The following is a 22781-nucleotide window of genomic DNA, read 5'->3' on the forward strand; positions in this document are numbered from 1 at the left end:
GCATGTTTCTTATGTCTTTTTTCAGAGAGAAAAAGAAACCTCCAAGAAGGCCTCACTACCCAAATTTACATGATATATCCCATTTCTAAACCAGTCAGTGGCAAGGGATATAGAAGTCCAGTGACTGGCTTTGGCTACTCAAGATTCATGGCCCTCCAGCCCTCCTCCCAGAGAAGAACAAAATTAGGATTCTGGTATCCAGGACGGAGAGTGCACTGGTGAGGCCAGCCACTCGTGTCCACCATCCCTTCCAAGGCCAGCTGCTCTGCCTGCGCTCTGAATCCTTTTTTGCACTTGGAGGACTTTATTCTGTTCATCATTTTTGCTCATCTTTATTTTTAGTCTGTCTCCTCTTTCTCTTCAGGCTTGTTGAAAGAAGGGTCTATGCGTGCTGTCTGCATTTCTTTTCCTCCAGTTTATTCCGTAAATCTCCTGTAACCTGGATCCTGCTGCTCCTAATCGTAAACCTCCGCTTCTGTCATCATCCGTGCCCACCCGATTGCCTGGGCCTTTGCCACTATTACTGCTAGTGTTTTGCAGGACCAGTGCTTCTCCAGGTTTAGCGTGTACATCAGAATCATTTGGAAGGTGATTAAAATACAGACCCCTGGGTTCCATCCCCAGAGCTTCTAAATCAGTAAATCTGAGCTAGGGCTTGTAGAGCTGAGCTTACTTAATAACCTCTCTGGGGACATTTGATATTATTAATTTTACTACCACCTTTCTGAGTTTCAGAACTCAAAATTACTCTCAAACCTGCACTTGTTCCTCTTGTATTTTTTTTTTTTTAATTGATGAATGGCAGTGTCCTTTTTCTCACGTAAGAAACCTGGAGCTCACCGTGATTCTTTATTCTTTGTTACCCCCATGTACAGTCGATTTATGTTCCATGCTCTAAATATCCCTCCAGTGCATCATTTCTTCTCCATCCTTACTGTCTCTGCTTTAGTTTGAGCCGTGTCTTTTCACCCATATTGCTGTAATGCTCTTTAAAAGTGCTTGTCCTGTCTCCAATCTCAGACTTTCTCTTATTTATACTTCATACTGTTGCAGAGTGATTTTTTTTTTTTAATGCAGGTCTAATCACATTATTCCTGAGCTCAAAATTCTTTGGCCTCCTACACCTTCCAGATAAAATCCAGACTCCCTCGCATGCAAGCAGAGTGCTTCAGTCCTGCGTCTCTGCCTGTCTGGCTAGTGCTAGCTTCTCTCACTTCTCCACTTGTCCTGCGCGTTAGTACCCGAACTTGCCATGATTCTGAGTTCTCTTGCGCTTTTGAGCCTTTGCATGTTTTTTCTTTGCCTGAAACACTTCTCTGTCTCCCTTCACTGCTTATCTCCCAGGACTTAGCTCAGGGATGCCTCTACTATCACCCTGCTTCCCTGGTCCCTTTTCTGTCCCTGGGAGTTAGATGCTCCTTTTCTGTAGAGCCATGGAGGTATGTAAATTGTACTCATTTAGCTCTTCAACACACTGCTCAATTCTGGAGGTTTATTTGGTGCTTATCCTCCTCTGGACTATAATTTCTTTCAGGACAAAGACTGTACTTTTCATCTGTTTCTTAATATAGTTCCTAACATAATTAGTCATTGTTTGTTGAGTGATTGAATGTTAAGGACCATTTTTAGTGATAGAAACTAGTCATAAAACCCAATCTGGAGAACTGAGGACCCACTCTGGGGAACAAATTGGAGGGTGACAAAAACACTGTAGGCTTTAGATCTAGTTGGATTTGTTCAAGATTCTGGAGGAAGTGGTGTTTCTTGGAGTCTGTGACAGGGCAGGGATGGGAGTTGGTGATGTATTGTAGAAATCACTTCAGTGGTGTTCAGACTAGGTGGCCATTTTCATTTCCTTGATAATTTGGATGAAATTTGGAGATATGACTGCGGTTAAGAGCTCCCTGTCATATTAAGAACTCTGTCCAGTAAGACAAGAACATCCGATTCCAATGTTATACCATATATAACGTGTACCATATATACCTATGTCTATATCTATATTTATATCTATATATAGATATAGACATATTTGTTTATTTGGTTGTTCTTTGAGAAGTTTATGCAAACTTAAAAACAAATTACGGTTGTCGCAAAGCTGCCATCTTTGTGATATGTACATTTTATTTTAAAATTTTAAAGGTTAGCTTATTCATCCATTGTTCTTGAAAAATACATATCTGCCAAAAATTTTATAGTAGTTGTATGTCCAAGCCTGCATTGTCCATGTGATAACCACCAGCCACGTGTGGTTATTTAAATTTGAATTTAAATTCGTTAGAATTAAAATCAATTAAAAATTCAGTTCCTCAGTCGTGCTGGCCACATTTCAAGTGCTCAGTAACTGTATGGGACAGTGCAAATATAGGATATTTCATTATTATATTGACAATAATTTAGTCAGATGATTAGCATATAACCTCAAATTCCTGTTTTTAAAAAAATCCAAAAATGTCCCTTAAAAAGTGTTTTTATTATAAAATAAAACAAAGGTATGAAAATCACCCAAATCAGATATATGATTTAATGAGTTATTACAATGCCAGTAGCACCCAGGTCAAGAATTAGAACTTCATGAGTCACCCTTGAAATTCTTCCTTGTGTCCTATGTCAATCCCAGCCCTCTCTTCTCTCAGAAGTAAGCATCATCCCAAATCTTCATAGTAATCACTTGCATTTTTCTTTTTATAATTTATAGATCCAGTTTGTTTCCTTCAACACTATAGTTTGGTTTTAACCAAAGTAAAAACATTTTTATTCAGATACAATTTCCATGCTGTAAAATGAATCCATTTAAAGTATACAATTCAGTGGTTTTAGTGTCTTCTCAGAATTGTACAACCATCACCACAGTCTAGGTTTTAGAACATTTTTGTCACACCAGAGAAAAACGTGTACCCCTTAGCAGTCATTCCTCACCCCCATCCTCCCAGTCACCCCAGCCCTGGCAACCATTAATCTGTTCTCTGTCTCTGTAGCTTGCTTATTCTGATTTTTCATGTAAATCAAGTCACACAACATGTGGTCTTTTGTGTCTGACCTCTTTCACTTAGTGTAACACTTTTGAGGTTCATCCATGGCATAGCATATATTAGTATTTTATTCCTTTTTGTTGCTGAAGACTATCCCATTGTATGGATATGCCACATTTCGTTTATCCATTGATCAGCTGCTGGACGTTTGGGTTGTTTGCACTTATTGGCTGTTATGAATAATGCTGCTACGAGCAATTACATACAAGTTTTTGTGTGGATGTATGCTTTCATTTCCCTTGAATATATACTTAGTAGTGAGAATTGCCAGGTCAAGTGGTACTCTATGGTAAATTAACCTTTTGAGGAACTGCCGAACTGTTAGAAAAACAGAGGCTACACCATGTTGCATAACCAATGGCAATGTAGAGGGTTCCAGTTTCTCCGCATCTTCATCAATATTTGTTATTATCTCTTTTCCATTATATCCATCTTAAAGGGTATAAAGTAGTATCTCATTGAGTATCTAATTGACTGTAAATGTATTATGGTTTTCTTTTTTTTAAATTTTAATTATTTTTTTAAAATTATTTATTTATTTATTTATGGCTGTGTTGGGTCTTCGTTGCTGTGCGTGGGCTTTCTCTAGTTGCCGCGAGCGGGGGCCACTCTTCGTTGTGGTGCGCAGGCTTCTCATTGCGGTGGCTTCTCTTGTTGCGGAGCATGGGCTCTAGGCGTTAGGGCTCAGTAGTTGTAGCACGCGGGCTCTTGAGCGCAGGCTCAGTTGTTGTGGCGCATGGGCTTAGTTGCTGCACGGCATGTGGGATCTTCCCAGACCAGGGCTTGAACCTGTGTCCCCTGCATTGGCAGGCGGATTCTTAACCACTGCGCCACCAGGGAAGTCCCTGTATTATGGTTTTCATCTGCATTTCCCCAGTGGCAAATGACGTTGAGCATCTTCTTAATGTGTTTATTAGCCATTTGTAAATGGTCTTTGGAGAAACATCTATTCAAATCCTTTGCTCATTTAAAAATTTTAAATTATAGTTATAAAACAATGATAATTTTGATTATATAATTGTTTACCTTTTTATTAAAGACTTACAAAAGTTCTTTGTAACTGATACCAGTCCCTTTCAGGTATATGATTTACAAGTATTTACTCCCATTCTGTGTTTTTTTCCCCACTTTCTTTATAGTATCAGTTGCAGTACAAAATATTTTAATTTAGATGGATCCCAATTTATCTATTTTATCTTTTGTCACTTGTGCTTTTGGTATCATATTTAACAAACCATTGCCTAATCCAAGACCATAAAGATTTACTGCTCTGTTTTCTTCTAAGAGTTTTATAGTTTTAGCACTTACATTGAAGTCTCTGATCCATTTTTAGTTAATTTTTATGTAAGAAAATGTCCAACTTTATTTTTTTTGCATTTGGACATTCAGTTGTCCCTGCACCATTTGTTGAAAAGACTGTACTTTGTCAATTAAATTGTTTTGGATGGCACTCTGTCAAAACTGATTATAAATGTAAGAGTTTATTTCTGAACTCTTAATTCACTTCCATTGTTTTACATGTTTGTCTTTATGTCAGTACCATAATGTGTTGATCACTGCAACTGTATAGTTAAGTTTTGAAATTGGGATATGTGACTCTTCCAACTCTGTTCTCCCTTTTAAAGATTGTTTGGCTATTCTGGGTTCCTTGCATATCCGAATGAGTTTTAGGATGTTTTTTAATTTCTGCAGAAAAGGCAGCTTGGATCATAATAGTAATTGTGCTGAATATGTAGACCAATAAGGGGAGTATTGATATCCTAACAATATTCAGTCTTAACAGCCCATGAATGTAGCATGTTTTGTCTTTAATTTTTTCCAGCGTTTTGTAGTTTCCAGTGAGTGAGTCCTGTACTATTTTTGTTAAATATTGAATATATTCCTGAGTATTTTATTCTTTTTGATGTGATTGTAAATGCAGCTCTTTTCTTAATTTCATTCTTTTATGTTTGGGTTGGTCATTGCTGTTGTATAGAAATAGATTGAATTTGTATGTTAATCTTATATCCTGCAACCTTGTTGAACCTGGTTATTTGTGTTTAATAGTTTTTTTTTTTTTAGTTGGTTCCTTAGGATTTGCTACAAATTCGTATCATCTGTGAATAGAGATAGTTATACTTATTCCTTTCTGGATGCTGATTTTGTTTGCTTGTTTTTTTTTCTTACCTAATTACAATGGTTAGTTACACCTGCAGTGAAATGTTGAGTAGAAATGGTAAGAAGTAGAACATTGTTTTCTTGCTCCTAATTTTAGGAGTAATCCATTCAGTCTTTCACTATTAAGTATAATATTAGCTGTGATTTTTTTTTTTGTGGATACCCTTTGTCTGGTTTAGGAAGTTCCTTTCTATTCCTGGTTTGTTGAATGAGTTTTATGACAGAACAGTGTTGGATTTTGGAAAATGTCTTTTCTCAATTGATATGATCATGTGGCTTTTATTTTTTATTTTATTAATTTGGTTTGCTAATTTGTGGAAGATTTTTGCATCAATAGCTATAAAGAATATTGGTCTGTAGATATCTCATGATGTCTTTGTCTAGCTTTGGTATCAGAGTATTACTGGCCCCTGGCCCCGTAGAAATATTATCTCCTTTTTTTTTTTTTTTTTTCTTTCTTTTTTTGGGAAGAGTTTGTCAAAGATTGGTATTAATTCTCATTTAAATGTTTGGTAGAATTTACCAGTGAAGTCCTTTGAGTCTGCACTTATATCTGTTGGAAGTGTTTTTAATCACCAATTCAATCTCTTGCTATAAGCCTTTTTAGAGATTCCGTTTTTTCTTCAGTTTTAGTAGTTTGTGTTTTTCTAGGAATTTGTTCTTTTCCTCCAAGTTATCCACTTTGTTGTTGTACAGTTGTTCATAGTAGTCCTTTATAATACTTTTTATTTCTGTATAATCAATAGTAATGTCCTTTTATTCATTTGTAATTTTTGTGTTCCCTCATTTTTTCCTTGGTCACTGTAACTAAAGGGTTGTCAATTTGGGGGATCTTTTCAAAGAAACAATTTTTGTTTTCATTGATTGTCTTTCGTGTTTTTCTATTCTTTATTTCATTTGTTTGCGTTTTAATCTTTATTGTTTCTTTCTTGCTGCTTGCTTAGGTTTAGATTGCTCTTTTTTCTTGGTTCTTAAGATGGAAGTTTAGGTTATTGATTTGAGATCTTTCTTCTTTTATAATATAGGCATTTACAGCTATAAATTTTCCTCTAAGCACTGCTTTCTTTAGCTACATCCCATAGGTTTTGGTATGTTGTATTTTAGTTTTCATTCATCTCAAGGTATTTTCTGATTTCCTTTATGATTTCTTCTTTGTTTCATTGGCTACTTACCAGTGTATTGTTTTATTTCCATGTATTTGTGAATTTCCAAAATTTCCTTCTGTTACTGATTTCTGATTGCATTCAGTTGTGGAATGGATTTTAGTCACATGATTTTAATCACTTTAAATTCTTGAGGGTTGTTTGTGGCCTAGAATATGGTCTCTTTTAGAGAATGTTTCATGTGCACTTGAGAAGACGGCCTTGTGTTGTTGGGTGGAGTGTTGTATAGATGTCTGGCAGGTCTAGTTGGCTTACACATTTATTCCAATCTTCTATTTCCCTGTTGTTTTTCTTCCTGGTTGTTCCATCTAGTATTGAAAGGGGATAAGAAGTCTCCTATTATCATTTTTGAATTGTTTATTTATTCTTTCAATTCTTCTTCCTCTGTTGTTGCAGCTTTACCGCCTATTTTGGCTTGTTTTCTTATAGTTGCTGTTTCATAGTGTGTCACTTTCTATCCTTTTACTTTCAACCTATTTGTATCGTTGAACCTACTGTCTCCTGTAGACAGTATACAGTATATAGTTGGGTTTTTAAAAATACAATCTGATAATCTCTGCCTTTTGATTGCATTGTTTAGTCTATTCACATTTAATATTATTGATATGGTTGGATTTACACCTGCCATTTTGCTTTTTGTTTTCCATAGGTCTTATGCCTTCTTTTGTTCTTTTTTTTTTACTGCCCTCTTTTGAAATAAGTGAATCTCTTCCAGTGTGGTATCTTAACTCCTTTAATAATTTTTAAATTATACATTTTGAATTAGTTTCTTAGTGTTTGCTCTAGGGCTTACAATATAGCTCTTAGCTTAAGAGAATCTACTTCTGATTTTTACCTACTTTCAGCAAAATTAAGAAACTCCTCTCCTGTATAGCTCTATTTCTCTCTCCATTTTTTTGCTACTACTGTTATCCATATTACATCTATATATTGTAGAAACCCAACAATATATTTTTATAGTTTTTCCCTTATGTCAGTCTTTTAAAGAAGCTGAGAGAAGAAAGGAGAGCAGGTGCATATTTATGGAGTTAGTTATATTAACTTTTCTACTTTTCATCCACCTCATATATTCTGTGGGTCTGAGTTACCATCTGGTGTTTTTTCCCTACTCCAGCACAAGGCAGGTTTGCTGTCATCTGCTTCCTCTGTGTTACTGTCATCAAATATATAAAATTTTACATGTTGTTATTAGCCCAACAATACACTTGTATGCATACTGTTTCATTGAATTGCTCTTTAAATCAGTTAAGAGAAGGGGGAGAAATACGCAATTGCAGTCTCTTTTGTAATTATGTACATAATTATTGGCAGTCTGTTTCTTGTGTGCATTCAAACTACTGTTTGGTGTCATTTGCTTTCAACCTGAAGAACTCTTTTCAGTATTTCTTATAAAGCAGATCTCCTAGCAACAAATTCTCTCAGTTTTTGTTTTTCTGGGAATGTCTTGGTTCCACCTTCGTGGTTGAAAGATAGTTTTGCTGGACGTAAGATTATTAATTCACAGTTTTTTATCTTCAGCATTTTGAATATTCAGTCCTACTACCTCCTAGTTTCCTCTGCTTCTGATGAGAAGTCAGCTGTCAGTCTTATTGGGGTTTCTTGTATGTGATGAGTCATTTTTCTCTTGCTGATTTCAAGATTTTTTTCTTTGTTTCTCAACATTTTGATTATATTTTGTCTGGGTGTGGATCTCTTTATATTTATCTGGTTTGGAGTTTGTTGAACTTCTTAGATGTGTAGATTACTAATGTTTTTCATCAAATTTGGGAAGATTTCAGCCATTATCTAAATCTTTGTTCTATGCCTTTCTCTTTTTTTGTGGTGCTCTGTTCATGCTTCCTCATTCTTTTTTTCTCCCCATTCTTCAAATTGTGTATAATCTCTATCAATTTATCTTCAAGCACTCTGATTCTTTCTTCTTCCAGTTCATGTCTACCGTTGGGCTCCTATAGTGAATTTTCCATTTCAGTTATTGTACTTTTTCAGTTATTGTACAATTCCAAAATTTCTATTTGCTGCTTTTTTTCTGTAATTTCCTTATCTTTATTTATATTCTCTATTTGCTGAAAGATTGTCATCATACTTCTCTCTAATTCCTTATACATGGTTTCCTTTAGTTCTGTGAACTTATTTGTAATAGCTGATTTGAAGTCTGTATCTGTTAAGTCTAACATCTGGGCCCCTTTAGAATCAGTTTGTATTGCCTGCCTTTTTTTCCTGAAAATGGGTTTGCTGCTTCTTTGCACATTTTGCAATATTTGTTGAAAACCGGGCATTTTAAATAACATGTAGCAACTCTGTGTAGTGATCACCTTGGGAATGGGGGTTAATACTGTTTGCTTGGTTATTTATATATATTTTTAGTGACTTGGATGAACTGACTGTGTGAAAGCTATTTCCCCCAGTGGAGAACATTGGATGTCTCTACTCAAATTTATTTTCTTGTTTTTTCTTTTATCTTCACTACCCAAGGGTTACCCCTTGGTCAGATAAGCCACTCATTGGTTAAAGGCTGTGCTTATACCCTCCTAGCCAGTTAGAATTTTACTCTTTACCATTAGACGTGCATGTGGTTTGAAGAGTGCTATCATAGTTGAAAGAGTTTAGGTATTACCCAGTCATACAGTTCATAAAGGAAAGGCAGGATAAATTCTTGAGCTTTTTCTTTGATTTAATGGTTTTTAAGATGATTAATTGGTTCTCTATCATCTCTTGAAGATGACCAATTATTAAAAAAATTATGGGGCTTCCCTGATGGCGCAGTGGTTGGGAATCTGCCTGCTAATGCAGGGGACACGGGTTCGCGCCCTGGTCTGGGAAGATCCCACATGCCACGGAGTAGGTAGGCCCGTGAGCCACAACTACTGAGCCTGCGCGTCTGGAGCCTGTGCTCCGCAACAAAAGAGGCCACAATGGTGAGAGGCCCGCGCACCGCGATGAAGAGTGGCCCCCGCTTGCCGCAACTACAGGAAGCCCTAGCACAGAAACGAAGACCCAACATAGTAATCAATCAATCAATAAATAAATCTTTAAAAAAAAAATTATGAACTCTTAGAATTAAACATTTGATGGGTTTTAATCCATTTCAGTTATTATCATTAATGAAGCTCAAATTATTCCATCTTTGGCCAGTGGGAGCCTTTTGAGATTGGCTCCTGAGTCCTAGAATTAGCCATTTCTCTAAGAAGCTCTGGTCTCTAAGGGATGCTCAGTGATGCTGGATTGGCCTTTGTTTGTAGGCCTTTTCTGTAATCAGAGCTAAGAAATATATGCACATATTTAAGATAAAATAAAATACCTCACAAGGTCATATTGATGCTTCCAATTAAAACTCTAGACTACAGTGTATTTGAATCTTCCTTCTATAGTTCCTTTTCTCTGTGCCAAGAATCCTGATTTTTCAAAGACATAAGTGATTATAGAATTAGAAAATCCCATAATTATTCATTTATTTTTATCCCATATTACACATGCAATAGTCTCAGAATGACAACAGTAATACTACTGAAAACATTAAAAAGGATACTTTTGCTTATACTCTCACTTTACAGCATTTAGGACTGGCAGTGTCTTCTGAGACATTGTTTGTTTAGCAAAATGAAATGTTTGCTTAGCAGCATTTTAGAGCACCTTCTCTTTCTCAGACTCCCTGCTAGAAAGGAGGAAGAGACACAACCTTGTTCTCTAAAAGCTGGGTTGTTGGGTTACGTGGTGTCATTCTGGTATAGGAAGGCATGGCCCCAAAATCTGGGTTTTTATTCTTCTTTAAAGGTACTGTTAATGATGTAATTGCATACTTCCTAAAATAAAACTGTTTCATTTTCTGCTCTTATCAGGGAGCAGCTTCCATTGGGTGGAGATGCTTGATACTTCCTAATCTCTCTTACCTAGTGTATTAGTCAGATTGTGCAGAGAAATACAACTAGCAGGAGGTATATCTATGTATGCTATCACAGCTTTTGTGGATGCACTATAGATAGATGGATGGATAGATAGATAGGTAGATAGATAGAAGAATAGGATATACTAGCTAGATAGATAGATAGGGAGAGAGAGTTAGTTTTTATGTTAAGGAACTGGCTCACCTGATTGTGGGAGCTGGCAAGTGTGAAATTTGTAGAGTAGGCCAGCAGGCAGAAATTGTAGGTAAACGTTGATGATGTAGTCTTGAGTCCAAAACTTGCAGGGCAGCACAGCAGACTGGAAACTCAGGCAGGTTTCTGTGTTGCAGTCTTGAGGGAGAATTGCTTCTTTCTTGGGAAAGTTCAGTCTTTGCTCTTAAGGCCTTCAACTGATTGGTTGAGGCCCACCACATTATGGAGAGTAATCTGCTTTAAAGTCAACTGATTGTAAATGTTAATCACATCCACAGACCGTCACAGAGACACATAGACTAGTGTTAGACCAAACAGCTGGGCACCATAGTCTAGCCAAGTTGACACATAAAATTAACCACCAAGGTTAGGTTAACCATTTAATTTATTGCCCAAACTGAGATTCTTTTGAGAATAAGAATTACTGAAAAATAATAAAATTGTATAATTTTATTTGTTGACTAACAGATTTATTTTTATTGTATTTTAAAAATAAGTTTATTTCTGAAACATGTTAACATATTTCCATGTTAATATTTTTTAAAAACCCAAAATATCACAACAAACATCACAACAAAATTATTTCATACTGATTTTTTTCAACTTTAAAAAGACCATAAATAGAATTCTCAGTAGAAGCCCATATACATTATTTAGTTTCTTAGTCATAATTTGTCTGTAGTACTGGGTCTCTGTATGTTTCTGAAAGGAATGTAGTTTTGAAACACGGTTGTATTGTTTTTAATTGTTTCATAAAATTATAGTCTTCAAAGTTTCATTTTATGATTACTAAACTTGAAACTTGATTCTTTTCAGTAGTTACTAATTGCTGTAAATCATAATCTTTATATTTGAGAATATAATATCTGTGTAGATACTAAGGTACCTGGTAAGTTCAAAGCAAATTCTGCTAAATTGAGGTCATTCTAAATTTTGATTGTTTTAGTAGTTTAACAGGAAAATATTCCAGCCCATATATTTTCATAGGTACTGTCTTTTTACTCTATTTAGAGTACCTTTATTCAGTGACATTTTTACAAGAGAAAGCTTGTCAGATAAGTTGTATTTATTTAGAAGTCTTCTGAACATTTTATCAAATTTATTTTTTTTTAATTTTTAAAATTTTTATTCATTTATTTTTGGCCGCACTGCACGGCATGCGGGATCTTAGTTGCCTGACCAGGGATCGAACCTGCGCCCCCTGCAGTGGAAGCACGGAGTCTTAACCACTGGGCCGCCAGGGAAGTCCCCCATTTTACCAAATTTAGATGCTGCTAGATTGTAAGCATTTGGAAGTCCATTTCATCCTGGTACAAAGTATAAACTTATCTAAGTAAAAAAACTGGTTCTCTGTATAAATTAAATCTAAATTAAAGATTTCCAGCTGACTGAACAAAATGAAGCCAAGATACAGAGTGCTCAGCTGAAAAAATTTCAGTGCTATTGATGATTTTACTAAGTGAGTCTTAAAAGCCTCAAAGATTTCTAAGATATGTAGCAACAAGAGAAAACAGGTACTGCCATGTTGGAGTATTTTTTTTATTCGACATTATCTTTGTCACGAGTGACAGTTTCTTTGTGTGTGTGTGTGTTTAAGTATTTGTCAGTTGTGATTGCTAGACTGTCACATCTTTGGTGGATGTAATTGTGGGATGTGTTTGCTTCTACTTTGGTCATATTTTGCCATTCACGTGGTACAGTTGTGAATTATATGTGAATCACAACCATGTCCAAGTTTATTTTTGTTCCGTACTTTTTAAAATTAGTAAGACCATTGTTTTTTACTGTATGATTCTGTGCTTGACCAAAGTTTGTATTTGTGTTATCTCTGTAAAATCAAATATACTCTATCCTCATTATTTATAGATTCCATTTTGCGAATTCTCCCTACTCACAACCCCCAAATCAGTATTCTTGGTCCTTTTGTAGTCATTTAAGGCCATTTGCCGAGGAACAGAAAATTTGGATTGCTCAACACACTTGTTCCCAGCTGAGGTAAAGCAAGGCTTTCTTCTTTCAGCTTTCAAAGTCTAAACAAGTATCCTTTTTGTGGTGCCACTTTTTTTTTTCTTTGTATTTTTGTGCTTCTTGTTGGTGATTTCACTGTTTACAGTGACTCCCAGGCATAGTGTATTGTATATTGTTCCTGAGTGCAGGAAGGTCGTGGCGTGTTGTATTTTACAGGGAAAATACGTGTCTTAAGTAAGCTTTATTTAGGCATGAGTTGGTGCGATGGACTGGGAGTTCAATGTTAACGAATCCGTAATATATATTAAATATAGTGTCTTTATACAGAAGGACACGTAACGCGAGGTTATGTTTGACCAGTCTAAGAAGTTGTAGCCGGAGGCTCCCAGGAACCCAACTCTGTTTCTCCTTTAAGAGCAGGACTTTGTTTGGTATTTGCTAATTCAGTGTTCATGGTGACGTTGTAGAACTTCGTTGCTGCGGTTAATGAAAACTGACTATAACTGCATCTTTGTTGTTGAACTTCCTAACTGAGTTTAAATAGCAGCTACAGCAATGTCAGGTATATCACATAGTACAGAAGGAACTTCCAAAAGATTTACTTTGATTCCATGAATTGGATGAAAACAATCAGCCCATTATTGGAATTAACTGATTTCTATTTAATGTATCTCTTGACACTGATAGAAAGCTGGCATCACTTAAGTGTAAATTTCTTCTGCTAATAGAGCCAACAAAATAACAGCTGTCACTTAATTTTGACTATGTAAACAAGATACTTTGTAATCAGAACTGAGCAAGATTAAAGACTAGTCATTTGATCCAAATGAAAAGTCATGCTTTATAGAATAATATATAAAACATCTTCTTCATCTGCTTTTCTTAAATTGGTATCTTCGAGCTAATCATAGTTGGGGCGGCAGCATTGAATATTTTTTCCACCTCCACCCAAGACTGCAGGATTTAGCTGTCCCTCGGCCTCTCCTGTCCAAGTGTGCTTCCTTTTTCTGCCCATGGTTTGGGTGCTGACCTTGAGAACGAGGTGTCAGTTATAGCCCATCCAGAGAGAGGTCTTTCACATTTAACCACAGGTTAAATTGACAGTTGGATTCACTGCGCGTGTGTGTATCTCACAGCACTCAACAAGATCAGGGCAGAGCCTGGAAGTAAACGTTCTAGCTTATTATAACACTCTCGTTAAAAAAAATCGCTAGAAAGTGGAGAATCCAGGACAAATAATAAACTGGGGGGGGGGGGGGACACTGTGACAATGGACCTAAGTTGAGACTGTCTCAGTCAAACTGACACACATGGTCGCTTTACCAGACACGTGTCTTTTCAAAAATCTCCTAACCCCAAATTCCTGATTGCTGTTTTCCCCTCGCAAAGGCTGTGCCCTCAATGTGATTCACTTGTTTGTGACTATTTAGTAATTTCCACAGCATTATGCACATGGAAAAGAATGTGAAACATTCTTATTAGTCAGTTTTATTCATTGTGGCACTTCTTTTTTTCTAGAACATTTTCTGTTTATCTTAAAACTTGTATTAAATTTTGCATGCCTTCATTTTTAAACTAAAGACATGTAATAAATTTATGGTATTGTTCTTCCTTAAATTAGTTCTTTTGTTATCGTAATAAAAATATCATACAATAATTTTAAAACTTTGGGAATGAAAGGAATACAGTTGTTAACATATATTTGATAAAAATGGATTATCTGAATAGGATTATGATAATACTTTATATTCTATTACAGGATTAAAAGGATTTACCATACATCTTATGACTCTTTACTGGAGCCTTGGGAGATAGGTAAGTGACAAGCATTTTTTGAAGAGATATTTCTGAAACATTAAATGATTTGATCCATAGGTTCCTGACAAAGTAGGCAATGGAGTATATCTTACTTCAGTGATTTACCTCTTTTTCTCCTCAGTAAAAATAGTAGAAATACCATGTTTACATGAATGTAATGTAACATTCTCTGGTATCCAATAAATCATATTTTCCAGGGAGTCTTAGGTTTATTTTGTATAATAATTATACAGAGAACATTGTCAATAAGAGAAACAAGTTAGGCATATTTCAAAACTTAAAGCCCTAAAAAAATCGTTAAATGCAAAGTGGTGTCCTGGATTGTATCTTAGAACTGAAAAAAGACATCAGTGAAAAAACAGGTGAAATCCAAATAAAGTCTATAGCTTAGTTAATAGTAAATGTACCAATGTCAGTTTCTCAGTATTGACAAATGTACCATGGTAGTGTAAGATGTTAACTTTAGGTGGAATTTGGTGAAAGGAATACAGGAACTCGGTAATATCTTTGCAACTCTTCTGTAAATCTAAAATTATTCCAAAATAAAAATTTTTCTTTAAAGCCAAAAAAAATCAAGATTTATTTGAAAATTGTAGTTTAGAAGTAGCTTTTCTGTGTAATTGTTTGAAAAATCAAAATAATTAATTACCTTTAGAAAAACCCAGATTCCGTGCATTAGAGATGCAGGGAAATATGTGACGATAGGTTTCAGTTTTCAGTTCGTGGGAGGCGTGGGATTTCATTTTCTTGACATTGGCCTGGCGTCCATGAACATCTCCTTGAGCTCAGTTATAGACTTGCTCTTTGATTCCTTTAAGGTACTTGTGTGTTCTTTGGTGCTTTAGTACAGCTCTTTCTGTTAACATAAGCAGGCCCCTTCCATGGTTCCCAGTGTACCGCTTTTTTTCTTTTTCTTTTCTTTTCTTTGATGTACTGTTAGAGGCAAAAAGGCCAGTGATGTGACTCAGTGGTTTGGCGTTGAGACCCTTTTAGGGTGGTTTTGTTCAGTCACACCTACTTGAGCTTCTAGGTCAGGTGCTGGACTCAGCTGACCTATCGTTAAAGAGCCATTTCTGTGGTTGAGCCGAAATAATTGATTGCTGTCAGATAATTGAAATTCTCAGTTTCCAAAATGAACTCTGGCAGTATAACTCTTTTAAATTTCTATAAATATTAAAAGACTATAAGAAGGGAGCTCTGTAGTTTGCTGAACTATTACATAACTTGTCATTAATAAAAGTAAAATAGCCCTGCTGGCCTTATAAATGGTCTCCTGCTGCTGTTGCCAACTTTAGTGATTTTAGTTAAACTTAAATTTCATAAAGGGGAATAGAAGTATATGCTACTTAAAGGATATAGACATTTAAAACAGCAGACCCAGGCCTGAATGACTTTTGCAGGCTAATTGTTAGGCTTGGAGAGTTCTGTTTTGCTTGATATTTGTTCAGAATTGGTGTTGTAAATTCTATTGGCATGAGATTGATATCTTTACTTCTTAGTGATGTAGCATAATTGTGCCAACCTTGGTAGGAAAGTTCAGAAAAAGGGAGGAGCATTTTTTCAGGACAAGTTGAAATTCCATTGATCAAATTATAATCCACACATAAAATCAAGCAAAAAAGCTTTTTATTATTCTTCTGTGCTCGAAGAGCCTTGCAAGTGTTATTTCTGGAGACGTGCTTTACCACTCAGCTGGCTGGCTGTCACTTTATGGTCACCTAAAGTATAAACGGGGGTAGCTAATAGGCACTGAGCGCTTTCTATGTACCAGGCACTTTGTTTACAGTGATCTCATTTAATCTTCACAAACACCTATGAGCTAGTTTGGAGCTCCCATCATAGATGAGGCTGGAGGGTAACAGATGTCTCCAGGGCAACGCTGAAGGTGTGGGGCAGAAAGAGCCGATGGCCGCGGTGTGCAGAACCAACAGTTTAGTTCCTAATATTACCAGCTTCCAGGGAATCCTGAGTCTGCGGGCACACGGTAAACTTCAGATTGCAGCAGCTCTTCTGGGTAAAAGGATGTCTGATCACACCGGGTGACCTCGAGCAGATTCCCCCCGGGGTGACGGGCCTGGAGTGGAGTCTCCTGCTCCCCGTTCCAGCCTCGCCCTGGCTCACCCTCTGGTTCCCCAGCATGTCCGTTGTTCTCTGTCACCTGATGCATTGCCGAACAGTCACTCATTGTGTGCTTCATTGATCAGCTCTGGGGAACAGGATCTCAGTGTGCCTCCTGGTCAGCGCTGGGCAACTGAACGTTGTCAGTGGGGGCGAGAACTTGGATTCAGAAGCCAGGACCCATGCCAGAGGCCAGGGATGGGGTAATTGAGCAGCTGGCATGTGAAATGGAGCTCTCCAGACTCAGTCAGCCGGCCAGGAGGCAGAAGGAGAGTTGCACGTGACTTTGAAAGGTAGTCTTTGAAGAAGATTGTGATGGCTGGCTGTGGATTTTGTAGTTTGTAGATATAAAATACTCCCAGTTGCTTTTTGAGGAAGAATGAGAATGTTGCCAACTTACACACCATTATGCTTGTTACAATGGGCAGAAACCGCCCTCTCTGTAGCTTTTCCCCGTCACTTCTAGCCATGTCTTTCTGTGGCTGTAAATCTCCAGTCCTTCTTATACTTGAAAGCATGAAATGCACACAGGATTACAAACTCTCCTTCTCGGTCTCCTCTTCTTCATGGTCTCTGACGGTTGGTGTCCTTCAGGGCTCAGTCCTCGGTTGCCTTCGCTGCTTATTCTCTATGTGATCTCATGCATCCCTCACTTTAAATACCATGTGTCCCCCCAGTTTATTTCTTTGCCTTGATCTCTCCCATGAGCTCCAGGCTCCTATCCGTCTGCCTATCCAACGTCTCTATTCAGAAGCCCAATAAGCATTTCAAACTTAGCGTGTGTGCAGCGGGACGCCTGGACTCTCTTCCCCAGACAAGCCCCCGCATCCTCCTCCAGCTCACTCAGTGGCCCACTCAGTTGCTCGGGCCAAAACCTAGAAGTCGTCTTTGACTTTTCTCTTTGCTTCTTAACCCACATCCAGTCTATCAGGGGGCTTAGACGTCTTCCTTTCAAAACATATCCCTTTGCTGCCATTGCCTCCACTGCTACTCTAGTATAATTATATAATGTAACTTACAATCACCATTGTAAGTTACCTAGATGATAGTAATAGTCTCCTCAGTGGCCTTCCTTATCTCTAGTCTGTGCTCCATAGAGCAGCGAAAGTGTGTTTTGTTTTGTTTTGTTTCGTTTGTTTGAGTTTTAATGTTAAACAGTTCCTGTCCTTCCCCTGTTCAGAACCCTGCAGTGTCTACCCATTACACTCAGGATAAACTTCTCATCCCGTTCTACCAGGCCCTGCGTGTTCTCCCTGCTGCCTTTTCTCCTGCCATTCTCTGCGTGCTCATGTGGCTGTATAGCCACAGTTGCTTTCTTGCTGTCCCTTAAATTCTCCAAGTCCATTCGGAATTGGCTAAATCCCTCGTACCCCCTACCCTGTACCCTCATCCTGACCATTTCAGCTTTCAGCCTGGTGCCAGTGGAGGTAGATTTAGAGAGAAAAGTACATTTCTAAGGCTCTGTAGCACATGTAGTGGGAGAGGTCAGAGGTCACACTAGAAGTTTTGCAGTTTCCTTGTTCCAAGTTTCTGTAATTTGAATTGCTCTCAAGTGTAAGAGGGACTGGAGATGTAGAGCTGCAGAAAGACATTGCTAGAATCGATGGGGAGAAGTTACAGAGAGAGAGGTTTCTGAGGAGAGAGAACATTCAATAAGCAGTAGAAGGAATAAGTTGGTAACAATGACATCTGCATATAAATAGACCGGGCTGCTGCAGAGGACAGTGGGTTCTTTGTCACTGACGGTGTCAACTTGAGGCTGATCAACCTCCTGGGATGTTGCAGAGGAAGATGTGCTAGGGTGGGGGAGGGGAGAGTGGTTTTTCTCCCCAGAGTTGGTCTCCCCAACTCTGAGATTATATCAGTTCTCAGAATCTTCTTTTTTCAGACGACTCCTCCTGTCTTTGTATTGGGACGCTTTCACCCATAAATTATAAAGGTGAACTTCTAGGTGAAGTTCCCAGTATTTGACGTGAAAGAAGAGCTCCTATCAAGGTACTCAGGTGGGCCAAGTCCTCATCTAAGGCATTTCCTTGGAGGCATTTTTCTTTCTTTCATTTTTTAATTTAAAATTTATTTAGTTTGATATTAGGTCTGAAGTAAATAATACACACATACACAAACTCTGTAATAGATTTTAGTTATTAAACAAAAGTGTACTGAGTCTCAGAAGTAAAGAGCAGGATATTTGGAAATGGCCTTTGGTCAGAGTTTGCTAGAAATGGAAAGTTCATCCTACTCTTATGCCAGCAGCTCTTTGAGAAGGAGTGACTGTGCTTCACTGTGTCGTTGAGGGTGATCCAGCCGTTCCCTTCTCTTCTCTTGGAAAGACAAAAATAGGATTTAAATAACAGAGAACTTTAAGTTATAAGCGCTTTTAGTTAGACCCCAGAAAGTCTATTAATGCAAATTCCAGTTTCTTATAACCACTGAACTGTGCAACTTGGAATTAGTGATATAGGAAGGAATGATTTTCGGGACTCTGTGATACTGAAGTACTTTATATTTGATTGCTCTGGTAACTAGCGCCTAAATAATAGGATGACACATTTAAAGGCAGCCTGACACACCTGCCTGTAGCGCCAGGGTCCGGCCCGCCCCCGTGCATGCTGGCTCACCACGTGAAATCAGCGTTCTAATGAAGACACCGTTCTGCCTCTAAGGAAGGTCTGAACTCTGTGACATGTTTTCACCTAGAATCTCTCTGGTTTCTCTGTCTTCTCCAGGCTTCTGACTTTGCTCCCCTCTTTCCCATTAGGGCTACCTCTGTCTTTTAGATTTGACTCCTTCTTCTCTTTTTGTTTTTTTTTTACAGATATTATTATTTTTTAAAAACATCTTTATTGGAGTATAATTGCTCTACAATGGTGTGTTAGTTTCTGCTGTATCAAAAAGTGAATCAACTATATGTATACATATATCCCCATATGTCCTCCCTCTTGTGTCTCCCTCCCACGCTCCCTATCCCACCCTCTAGGTGGTCACAAAGCACCGAGCTGATCTCCCTGTGCTATGCAGCTACTTCCCACTAGCTATTTTACATTTGCTAGTGTATATATGTCCATGCCACTCTCTCACTTCGTCCCAGCTTACCCTTCCCCCTCCCCGTGTCCTCAAGTCCATTCTCTGTGTCTGTGTCTTTATTCCTGTCCTGCGCCTAGGTTCTTCAGAACCTTTTTTTTTTTTTTTTTAGATTCCATATATATGTGTTAGCATACAGTATTTGTTTTTCTCTTTCTGACTTACTTCACTTTGTATGACAGACTCTAGGTCCATCCACCTCACTACAAATAACTCAATTTCATTTCTTTTTATGGCTGAGTAATATTCCATTATATATATGTGCCACATCTTCTTTATCCATTCATCTGTCGATGGACACTTAGGTTGCTTCCATGTCCTGGCTATTGTAAATAGAGCTGCAATGAACATTGTAGTCCATGATTCTTTTTGAATTATGGTTTTCTCAGGGTATATGCCCAGTAGTGGGATTGCTGGGTCGTATGGTAGTTCTATTTTTAGTTTTTTAAGGAACGTCCATACTGTTCTCCACAGTGACTTTATCAATTTACATTCCCACCAAGAGTGCAAGAGGGTTCCCTTTTCTCCACACCCTCTCCAGCATTTATTGTTTGTAGATCCTTTGTATTTCTGCAGTGTCAGTTGTTACTTCTCCTTTTTCATTTCTAATTCTATTGATTTGAGTCTTCTCCCTTTTTTCTTGATGAATCTGGCTAATGGTTTATCAATTTTGTTTATCTTCTCAAAGAACTAGCTTTTAGTTTTATTGATCTTTGCTGTTGTTTCCTTTATTTCTTTTTCATTCATTTCTGATCTGATCTTTATGATTTCTTTTCTTCTGCTAACTTTGGCATTTTTTTGTTCTTCTTTCTCTAATTGATTTAGGTGTAAGGTTAGGTTGTTTATTTGAGACATTTCTTGTTTCTTGAGGTAGGATTGTATTGCTATAAACTTCCCTCTTAGAACTGCTTTTGCTGCATGCCATAGGTTTTGGGTCATCATGTTTTCATTGTCATTTGTTTCTAGGTATTTTTTGACTTCTTCTTTGATTTCTTCAGTGAGCTCTTTGTTATTAAGTAATGTATTGTTTTGCCTCCATGTGTTTGTATTTTTTACATTTTTTTTACAGATATTTTCCTGTAATTAATATCCAGTCTCATAGCGTTGTGGTCAGAAAAGGTACTTGATACGATTTCAATTTTCTTAAATTTACCAATGCTTGATTTGTGACCCAGGATATGATCTATCCTGGAGAATGTTCCATGAGCACTTGAGAAGAAAGTGTATTCTGTTGTTTTTGGATGGAATGTCCTATAAATATCAATTAAGTCCATCTTGTTTAATGTATCATTTAAAGCTTGTGTTTCCTTATTTATTTTCATTTTGGATGATCTGTCCGTTGGTGAAAGTGGGGTGTTAAAGTCCCCTACTATGATTGTGTTACTGTCGATTTCTCCTTTTATGGCTGTTAGCATTTGCCTTAAGTATTGAGGTGCTCCTATGTTGGGTGCATAAATATTTACAATTGTTATATCTTCTTCTTGGATTGATCCTTTGATCATTATGTAGTGTCCTTCTTTGTCTCTTACAGTAGTCTTTATTTTAAAGTCTATTTTGTCTGATATGAGAATTGCTACTCCAGCTTTCTTTTGGTTTCCATTTGCATGGAATATCTTTTTCCATCCCCTCACTTTCAGTCTGTATGTGTCCCTAGGTCTGAAGTAGGTCTCTTGTAGACAGCATATATATGGGTCTTGTTTTTGTATCCATTCAGCTAGACTATGTCTTTTGGTTGGAACATTTAATCCATTTACATTTAAGGTAGTTATCGATATGTGTGTTCCTATTACCGTTTTCTTAATTGTTTGGGGTTTGTTATTGTAGGTCTTTTCCTTCTCTTGTGTTTCCTGCCTAGAGAAGTTCCTTTAGCATTTGTTGTAAAGCTGGTTTGGTGGTGCTGACTTCTCTTAGCTTTTGCTTGTCTGTAATGGTTTTAATTTCTCCATCAAATCTGAATTAGATCCTTGCTGGGTAGAGTAATCTTGGTTGTAGGTTTTTCTCTTTCATCACTTTAAATATGTCCTGCCACTGCCTTCTGGCTTGCAGAGTTTCTGCTGAGAAATCAGCTGTTAACCTTGTGGAGATTCCCTTGTGTGTTATTTGTTGCTTTTCCCTTGCTGCTTTAAATATTTTTTCTTTGTATTTAATTTTTGTTAGTTTGATTAATATGTGTCTCGGCATGTTTCTCCTTGGATTTATCCTATATGGGACTCTCTGCGCTTCCTGGACTTGATTGACTATTTCCTTTTCCATATTACGGACATTTTCAACTATAATCTCTTCAAATATTTGACTCCTTCTTGATTACCATTTTGACCTCACACAAAACTGCTGCGCTGACCTAAAACATAGCATTTGGATTATGTCCTGTGTTATTCCTGTTTTGAATTGAGCCAGGGATCCTGCTAGGAGGAGAGATGGCCAGTGATACCTTCTCGATGGTGAAGGTGACATGATCATGGCACACGTGTCATGGTTCTCAGTCTCTGGCACTGAGGCAGTTAGACTAATTTTTGCACCTGGCCTTGGCAGAAGACTAATGTATCTACACTCATTTAAAGCCAGTAATGAAATAATCAATAAAGGGAAAAGCAGTTCTCAAATGCAGTACACTTCTCTCTGTCAAATGAAAGAGGTATTTGAGCTACATACAGATGATGTTGGAAAGTTCAGGTCTTAAAATGGTATGGAAGGTCCACTCAGAGCCTCTTTATTTACTCGTTTTTCCTCTTAATAATGATAGTAAACACATACATAGCTTACTGTGTTCTAAGTGCTTTATATATTTTAGCTGATTTAGTCCTCACAGCAATCCTGTGAGGTATATATTGGGTGGGCCAAAAAGTGCCTTCAGTTTTTTAAGTAAAAATAAAAGACATTTTCTTCATTTTCACCAAGAACTTTATTGAACAACGTATTCACCCTTTTGTTCTGCTACGTTCTGCCATTTTTCAGGCAACTTCATAATTCCATCTTCCCAAAACTTTCTATCTTTTTGAGCAAAGAACTGTTCCACATGCCTTTTACAGTCTTCCAGAGAATTGAAATTTTTTCCATTAAGAGAATTTTGTAAAGACCGAAATAAATGGAAATCAGAAGGTTCAATGTCTGGTGATACGGTGGATGAATCAGAACTTCCCAGCCAAGCTTTAACAGTTTTTGCCTGGTCATCAAAAAAACATGTGGTCTTGTGTTATCCTGATGGAAGATTATGTGTTTTCTGTTGACTAATTCTGGACGCTTTTCGTCGAGTGCCACTTTCATTTGGTCTAATTGGGAGCGGTACTTGTTGGAATTAATCGTTTGGTTTTCTAGAAGGAGCTCATAGTAGAGGACTCCCTTCCAATCCC

General features: G+C 37.4%; 1 protein-coding gene and 2 long non-coding RNA genes across 33 annotated transcripts in view; 1 reads left to right on the top strand and 2 right to left on the bottom strand.

Annotated features, from left to right (window-relative positions):
- LOC309656466 overlaps window positions 1–22781 on the bottom strand; it is a 607356-nt gene that overhangs the window by 539089 nt on the left and 45486 nt on the right. The gene's annotated exons all lie outside the window — the stretch shown is intronic.
- ZNF438 (zinc finger protein 438) overlaps window positions 1–22781 on the top strand; it is a 193770-nt gene that overhangs the window by 26559 nt on the left and 144430 nt on the right. For 26 of the 31 annotated variants that reach the window (XM_082452797.1, XM_082452794.1, XM_082452776.1 and 23 more), the window contains one exon: window positions 14174–14229. The exons of 2 other annotated variants lie outside the window; for them this stretch is intronic. The gene's annotated coding sequence lies outside the window, so the exon portion shown is untranslated. Of the gene's footprint in view, window positions 1–12422; window positions 12442–14173; window positions 14230–22781 lie in introns of those variants that run through there. 3 more of the 31 variants (XM_082452790.1, XM_082452805.1, XM_082452781.1) reach the window with 3 other exon arrangements.
- LOC309656467 lies at window positions 772–12425 on the bottom strand. The gene is made up of 2 exons (XR_014261387.1): window positions 9402–12425; window positions 772–9098 (listed from the first exon to the last, which is right to left on the bottom strand). It is a non-coding gene; the product is annotated as an uncharacterized lncRNA (long non-coding RNA).

This window comes from Balaenoptera physalus (genome assembly GCF_965194825.1).
Source record: "Balaenoptera physalus genome assembly, chromosome: 2".
In the NCBI taxonomy this organism is placed as follows: Eukaryota; Metazoa; Chordata; class Mammalia; order Artiodactyla; family Balaenopteridae; genus Balaenoptera; species Balaenoptera physalus.